Source organism: Lathamus discolor, chromosome 6 (assembly GCF_037157495.1).
Source record: "Lathamus discolor isolate bLatDis1 chromosome 6, bLatDis1.hap1, whole genome shotgun sequence".
NCBI classification, from domain to species: domain Eukaryota; kingdom Metazoa; phylum Chordata; class Aves; order Psittaciformes; family Psittacidae; genus Lathamus; species Lathamus discolor.
Window position 1 is genome coordinate 10,028,624 of NC_088889.1, and position 8,867 is coordinate 10,037,490.

Consider the following 8,867-nt stretch of genomic DNA (forward strand, 5'->3'; position numbering starts at 1 on the left):
ACTCATAGCTCCACCTCCCACTGATGTCAAAAGTACAAATTATGTGCTCATCCTGTACCACAAAGGTGGTGGGTTTTTTTAACACCACAATGATTTAGGCAAAAGCAGGAGATAGGTCAGATGTTTTATCACAAGCTATTCCCAAAGTAAAGTAGTTATCCACTAGTAGTAAGTTTCGAAGAACCACACTCAGAGGGATATCCTGGGGAAGCTGCATCCCTCACAAACTACAGCAGACCTAACAAAATGTTGTAACTACCAACATCTGATATTACTTTCTCTACTCCTAAAATCCATTCCTGCATTTTGGCAGCATCAAGTGGAGTGATCTGAACATCCAAACTGGCATCCATTCCAGCTCCCACCAGCTCCTCCAGCCAGATGCACAACAGCAAGGGTTTTCACCAAGTTCACTATGAATTACATCTGCAGTGTGGAGGTTGGCTCTCATGGGCAGTGCAAGTAGTTAAAGAAAACAGTTTGTAGTTTTTCTTCTCCCTTCTTTCTGTAACATAGGGATGTTAAGGGGTGAGTGGAGTTATCTGTAATGAAACGATTTTTGCTAAATGTGTTGCTTTCAATTAAATTAGAAACTCATATAAACTTTAAAATATATGATTTCTTTTTCCAAAATACCTTAACATTCATGTTAATATCATCAAGTCCAATTTCTTTTTCATTTTAGAATAATTCCACATTATTTTTCTGTAATAGCACTCCACACATAATAACAAAAGTACCTAGTGCATTAAACCAATTAAAATATGACAGAAGCCAGCTATTGCATTAAACATTTTAAAAATCACTAAACCCAACTGTTATTGAATAGTGAGAAATTTCAGTTGAAGTTCTTTTAAAACTGTTTTTTACTCTTTAGATTCCCCAAGTTTCTATGTCAGGCAGAAAAACCCTTTTTGAAGGAGCAGGACTTCTTATGGAAAATAAAGATGTAGATAAATAAATCTGATGTTCATTTCTAATGAAAGTATCTGACTACTCAAACTGTACTGTAGAGGAAAATTGCCTTAAATAAAGTTTCAAATGATCATCATAATTAGTCTGGTCTTCCACAGACCCAGACATTGAATACATAAAAGTTCTTGCTGTAGGTTGTACTACCCTTTGTGCAGAAAAGTGGGATGAGTTCCCAGCTACGGGCTTTCTGTCAGTTTGCTTTTTTATGTTGTGGAGCAGTGTTTTTACAATAGAAATCTACTTCAGCTTGATTATATGATAACACTTTTGAAGAAACACTCCCTGATTTGAAAGAAGAGGTTCAGCTCGTGTGGTTACAAGAGGCTGAACACAACAGCCATTGCATCATTTAGCTCCAGCTCTGAAGTCATTTTATGGCTCGGTTTGACGATAGTGGATTCTCTCCAGCTCTTCAAAACCACAGGTTACCCATCCAGTTAGACAGTATGCCATGCTCCCCACTCAACTCCCACCCTTTCCACAGTGTCCACATTTGTGGCTTTTGTGCATCTGCACATCGTAAGACAAAAGAAATCCAGCTAAAAGCTCTCCCATGCAAAACTGGACATAGCCCAGCAATGGTAGGAGGCTACTTGATAATGTGATACTTTGCATCATGAACGGTGAGTCAGAAGTCAGGAAGCCACAGACCAGAAGCTAAGATAGTATTTCACCAATACCCTTATAACAACAGAAACCTTTGGCAGTACTGATTGCATGGAGATGTGAGGTCTGGAGTCACACAGACACTGAAACTGATCCAAGTAACTTGGAACACAGGTTCCTGGGATGGCAGAGGAGCAGACTGCTTGCAGCAGCATCAGCGCAGGCTCTGCAACCCCTTGGAAAGGTGAATTCTCCATTGAGAGCAAGAGAATTCCATTTGCCACCAAAATTCCAGATTAATTTTGGATCAGACTCAGAGTCACTTTCATCTTACAGAAAATTGAGATTTATAATCAGTGACACCCCCAGATTCTCACAGGGTTTCTACAATTAGCAAACATAAGGCAAAGGGGGGAAAGGCATGGCAAGACTGCCAACTTCAGATAGAGATATGCTGTGATAAAGAACCAAAGCCACGTCTTGATCCGAGCTCTGATAAACTAGCCCAGCCACAGGGTCCAACTTTATTTCTGAAATTACTAGTGATTTTGTTCTTCATAACCCCCTAAGCAAAAGCTTCTGATATCACTTCTAAATATCGGACTTCATTTACATGACCCAGAAAAAACATCCCAAAACTGAATCACTCATAATCCCTTTTTGACTTACATTGTGACAAAAACTGAAGTGATGGTGAAATCTGTAAGGAATTAAAAGTCTTCACGCAAGTTTCAGAGCATCTCTTCCAAAGATTTGGGTAAGATGAAGAACAAGACATTAAGCTGTACTTCATGCTTTGATAATACACAGAAGACCACAGCAAACATGTTGCTCATGAGACAATAACAAATAACTTGTTTGACTTACTATTGTTTGTTGCATGTAAGTTGCACAATTGTGTTCATAGCCTGTTAGAATTAGCGTATTGTTCTAATATGTTATTCAGTATGGCCAGGAAAACAATACTCACATTGCCAATCTAAGTCTCATTTACAAATTAGTTGTGTCAATTTTCTCAGGTTTTATCCATAAGAACTTCAACACAATCTGAGGTGAGTTGACACAGGTGACAATGGCAACCAGTGCACAAGCTGCTTTGTGTTATTGCTGAGTAGACAGCACCCAAGGGCTGAATTACTCAAGAGCACCTTCCTCTCAAACAGCACTTACTGGAGTCACCCCATTTAATGCTGAGGGAAGGACAATTCACAGCTGCCCCTTCAGCTCAGACCAGAAGATATCACCTATTTATCACTAACTCATAGGAGACAAGGTGGCCCCATGCTAGATGCTCTAAAATGGGATCTACACCACCAGTCAAGCATGCAACTGTGCATGTGGGTTAACAGACTCCGGACAATGGAGTTTATCCTGCTCCTAAACAAGAGCAGCAAAGACCTCAAAACGTAAATGAAGTAAAGGATACATAGCTGCAATAAAACGTGGTGAGTTGACTGCAGAAAACAGCTAAACTCAGGCATAACAGGTAACAACATTTTGCCTTTTCTATGTAATTTAGAGTGGTACGTTAGACTAATAAACTCCTCCGATTTCAAAAGTGCCCGTTTTCTTCATTTGTTAAAGTATCATCACACTTCAGCCCCAGCTCAACCAGAATTTGCTTAATGAAGTCACAGCGCGAGATCTCACCAGTTCTTTTATTTACTTCTAAAGAATTCTTGGGAGATGTAAACCTCCACTTTTAGATTCCAAAATACTTCAGCTTTATGGAACTGAAGGAGAGTAAGTGCTCACAGGAGGAGCATCTGAATTAGATGCTAATGGACAAGCAGAAGTGTCAGATCTCCGAACAGAAAGCAGAATCTCTGGGACCGTGTTGAGAGTGAAGCTCAGATGCAGACGCACAAATGCTGTAACTTCCTCTGAAATAGTGCCACCTAAGGGCTGACTATAGGAAAAGAACACAGAAACAAGCATTTGCTTGGGCCTTAGAATTACTTGTATCATGAAGTGATTTCATGAACATTGGACTGAAAAAAATAAAAATCAGTGGATTCACCAGTACTTCAGAACACTGCAAAGATATGCTAAAGAGCTATCCGTTAACACAGACTTCAAAGGGTTTGTCTTTGATAATAAGTCAAATTCAGTTGGTATCACAACATTGCCCTTGTAAAAAGTCCCTCTACAGATTCCTTGTAAGCCCCCTTTAGGTACTGGAAGCTCTCTAAGCCCTCCCCTGAGCCTTCTTTTCCAGACTGAACAAACTGAGATTGTCTTCACAGGAGAGGTGCTCCAGCCCTCTGAGCACCTTTGTGGCCTCCTCTGGACTTGCTCCAACAGATGCATATCCCTCGTGTTGGGGACCCCAGAGCTGAAAGGACTGTGGGGTGGGGGGGGTGTCTCACGAGAGTGGAGTAGAGGAAAAGAATCACCTCCTTCGTCCTGCTGGTCACGCTTCTTTTGATGAAGTGAGGATATGTTTGGCTTTCTGGGCTCAAGTGCGCACTGCCGGCTCATGTTGAGCTTCCCATCAACCAACACCCCACATGTCCCTTTTTTCAGGGCTGCTTTCAGTCTGTTCTCTGCCCAGCCAGTAAAGCAAGGGGCAAAAAAAAGAGATATTAAGGTTAAGGGCAGAGGGCAGGTATACAATTGACTGATAGATGCACTTCCGTGCCACTCAGAAAAGATCAGCATCCATATATATTTTTGACTTCTTACTCTGCTTGTGCATATTTCCAGTAAGACAGTAATGTAGGAAACAAAAACTACAGCTGTTATTGCTATTTCTACAGTCATTGCCCTGGCATTTCCATGTCTCTCCAGCATCATAAGAAATATCTTAAAAATTGCATGACTTGCTAAAGAATGCATCTTTTAAAGGTTTCTTGAACTTCCCACTGCTTCTCCTAAATGAGTACTGATTCAAGCAGATACAAAAATCAAAACACTAAAGCAGTCCTCCTGTCATTAAAAACACACCCCTTGAAGTCAATACATCTATGAAAACTAAACACAATTATGCCTCCAGAATAATTACGTTTCAATCAGCAGCAGATACTTGGTTCTCTGACAGTTAAATATAGAGGTAGGGGATTTTGCCACAAACACCTGACCAAAGAATAAATGGCCAGTGACAGTCAGATAGAAAATGGACAGCAAACAGAGAAAACCTGAATTAGCTGCCATCTGAATGGAGCTGACTTCCACTTCCTGATGTGTACTGTGAACTCTACAGGACAGGGACCTCTGCATGTAAACCCAGGCATGTGTTATCTGGCATCGGTTCAAACAGAGTACATTTTCTTTTATCTGTTTTTCCTCATTTCTTCCCAACTCACTGCCCTAATGATGTTGACAAAATTTAAATGAACCTATGGTGTAATATTTTCCTTAAAGCATAATAAGCGTCATTATGCAGATTCCAGTAATGGATCTACAGTAAAAGCCAAGGTGAAAATCACAGATAAAACATGCTTAAACTTGCTGTGTTTCACAATGGAGTAATGAATGCAGCTGTCCAGATGTCATTTGCCAGAACACCTCATTACAAAACACAGACTAACTTCTGAAGACAAAGCACTTTAAAGCACAGTCCCATCCACTCTGAAGCTACACCCCTGCCAAGCTCTGCCATTTTCAGCTCTGCTTTTCAACTGCCCTGATTTGCCAGCAGCAGAACAATTAAAAGATAAATAAATCCCTGGTGAGCTGGAAAATGAGAGCAGGGGAGCTCTATTGCTCCACGGTGTTAGTGACAGCCTGGGTGGTGGAATGCTAAAGGAAAAATATCCCCACACCCTACATTTAAATCACGGGTGCTTGCAATGAGACTAACTCTGATGAGGGCATAACAACACTAGAGTTGTACAATGGATGGATTGCAACTTAAGTTTAGATGCATATAGCCACTTTGCAATAGGAACACTCGGCACCGAAGATGGAAAAGGACGTATTGCAAAGGTAGAGAGACTGGTTAAGCTAACAGCAATGTTGCAGAAAAATACTTTTATTTCCACTTGCTACAAAGCAGTGTTGGTCAGGTTTGGCAGGGCCAGTAACCATAATTAGCCTTTTATAAAGATAACTTTTCCCCACCATTTGGTATATGTAATGATATTTTTTGTGTGTTTTAAAGCTAAAGGTCACAGGTAAAATTGATTTACCTGTATTGCAGGACATTTCTCTTAAAGAGGAAAGAAGGATTTGAATTTTCCTCTGTAATTTTCTGGGCACCTTTTATTCGCCTCCAAGTTATCACACCTAGGTAATCAAGCTTTGCAGCTCTACGTGTTTACCCTTAAGGTAAACTCAAACCAGATATTTACATCAACACCCTTGACATGAATCACAGTCTCTGTGGAATTCCCATCACAATTCCTGGTTTGTAGGGCATTATACAACTCTTAGCAGACCTGAGCCGACTTAACTGTGATGGTCAGCCACCCAACAGCCAGTTCTCACACACATACAAAAAAACCCCAAAACAACTCCCAGAAAAGTGCGACAGCACAGTGTATCCAGTTTCAGCACAAAGTTTCACTCATTACCACCCAAACACAGGTGGTGATGGCCTGAGTGGGGGCCATCTGTGCTGCGAAAATGAAGGGTCAATAGAAGTGAGATTTGATACTATTGACGTGTTTTTTCCCATCCTCACAGTTTGATACTTGGGAAGTTCGCAGTCAAAAACTATAGTCAAAAACTACAGCCTAAAACTATAGCCTAAAACTATAGCCTCACAGAGTTATCAATATTCCTTCATGCAATGAAAGAATATTTTCGCTCTTTTGAGAGGAGTAATCTCATGCTTTTGCATAACTTCACTGCGTTCTGCCACTGTTTCACCCAGGAGAGTCAGAAGTGGAGGAAGAATTATTAAATACATTCTACATAAATATTGGAATAGGTAAAGAGATACTTGTGGTGTGCTAACCTGCTTGTTAGACAACAAGAACCAGAATGCTTAATAGCAGTGCTTTAATTATATCTCTAGGCTCAGGAGGATGCAACACAAGGATATGCATGATCACATTCCTTTGGATAGCAAGCAAGCTTAGCAGCACCAACATGAATTGCAAAAAATTAGGTGATAAATAAATCTACAATAACAGCACTCGACACGCTCCTCACCTTTCTCCCAAGAAAAAAATCCACATGCAACTCTTACATTTCTTCCCTTCACAGACATACATAGGTCACCTCAATATACAGTTCATAACCTCAGGGACTGACAGTAAGTGTTCAAACATGTCTTTATACTGGGTCTGGCCATCTGTTGGTGAGCACTTCTGACACAGATGTCATCTGACTTACATTTGCATCTTGGTTCCCATCACGTCTCAACCTGCTGCCATCAACAGTATCTTATCTCCAAGAGAAGGAGTAGGAAGGTAAATGGAACTGCCCTAGTGTATCACTAGGTGAAAAGGCTGCAGTCTGTTTCCTCACCTTCATTTAGAACATAATGCTTTCACCAAAAAAAAAAAAACACACTCAGCCAATCTGTAAAGGCAGAACTCCTGCGGTTACCATCACCTAGTGTTTCACACGCAGCATGGGTTCTCTCAGGGCTGTGAGAAATATATACGCTAGTCCTGTGCTGCAGGACAAGTATGCATACTAAATGATCATGGCTATGATTCCTAAATAGGACTAAGCTGAAGGAGACTGGAGGGAGAGCAAATACTGTCCCCAAGCTGCCAGAAGGGTTGTAGTGTCCTGCTTGCCATAGCAGCATGTAGCCAAATGAAGGACGAAAAACAAGGTTGCTGAACTGTGTTACAGCACAGCTGAAGTAGTGAAATAAATACTTATCTGAATCCGTGATCAAGCCCTGCAGTAAGCAGAGACTTGTCCTAAGGTAAAACATCATTATCACACCCAGTGTGAGGGATTTGTGTCTAAAGGCCACTGGTAGCTGCAGATGCCCGAGTCAACACTCAGGCTTCCACTGATTTCATTTCACATCCCACCTCTCCCAGTGGAAGCCAAAACCCCTCTGCTGAGAGGGAAGTCTACAAAGAAACTGGTGTGATTAAACATCTTGCTTACTGATCTGGGTAATATCTCATCCTATTAAGACCCTGGACATCTGTAGCCACTAAACATGGCATTTCATTTCATTTTTACAGCCATAGAAGTAATTTTCCCCTGAAAATTCTTGTTGGGCAATTATGTCTTACTTCAGCTCCTGTAGTAGTTTTTATTTTAAGGAGAAAACAATACGGGCTCCCTTTTCTTACATAGACTCATAGGAGATAATAGCATTTCTCTTCCCACCAGCCATTGAGCTCTTGCCACAAATACCGACTATGTGCAACAACAGAACACTTAATAACATTGCCATACCTTTGTTTAAATCATTTATCATTTTATCAACTTCTGCTTTAGATGTCCACCAGTAAGTTAGCCTACCATTGTCAAGTCTTTCATAGATGCCACAAAACTCCGAAGCATTCTTTTCCTGCTCAGCCTAAGCTTATTCCTTCACTTTTTTGTTGTCACACCAACCCTTGCCTTCAAGCTTTACCTCCGTGCTCTAGATTGCTTTCATAAGGAACACAGGTCCATTCTCAATTGTTGCTTTGACAAGCAAATTAACCTAGAGCCATCTGGAGTCCTCTCAAATGGCAGGTTTTCCCTTTCCCATACTTCCTCATCCATGCATCTGATACGTGTTACTTTTCCTCAAAGGGTGGCCAGTCAGCATGCACTGCTCTACGTGAGGATTTACCAGAACTTTGTTCAACATTACTAGTATTTCCCTCTTCCCACTAGAAGTGTTTCAACCTCCAACACCTCCTGATCTCATTGCCTTTTTTAAAACCATGTCACAGCAATATCATGTTCTGGTTAGACATCACTTCCTGTATTTGTCTTTGTCCCTTTAGAGATGTTGAATAAAGTGTCTCACCTGGCAACTGAGCACAGATGAGTGATTAAAAGTCTGGTCTGAGGTAATATTTGGCATGTCAAAAGCAATAAAGATGGTACCATTTCTGCCTCAGTTCAAGATTTACTGGGTGTGATTCCAGACACATTTTTCATCTATTAGAGTTAACAATACTGCAAAGATTTTGCACAGCACTTTAAAGAGGTAAAATTCAACATAAACATAATTTGGCTTGTAAATATATTCTCCAGAAAAACGCAAAAATATCTTCAACCATCCTGCTCCAAAACACAGCACCCTTCAGAGAACAGCACTTTTTCTTCCCCATTTCAGCATTTTCCAGGTAAAGGTTACCCAGGACACTGAGCTCTTTACTAACACTTCTGCTTCACAGAGCTTAAACACAATGGCAGGCTTCCAGCAGTCT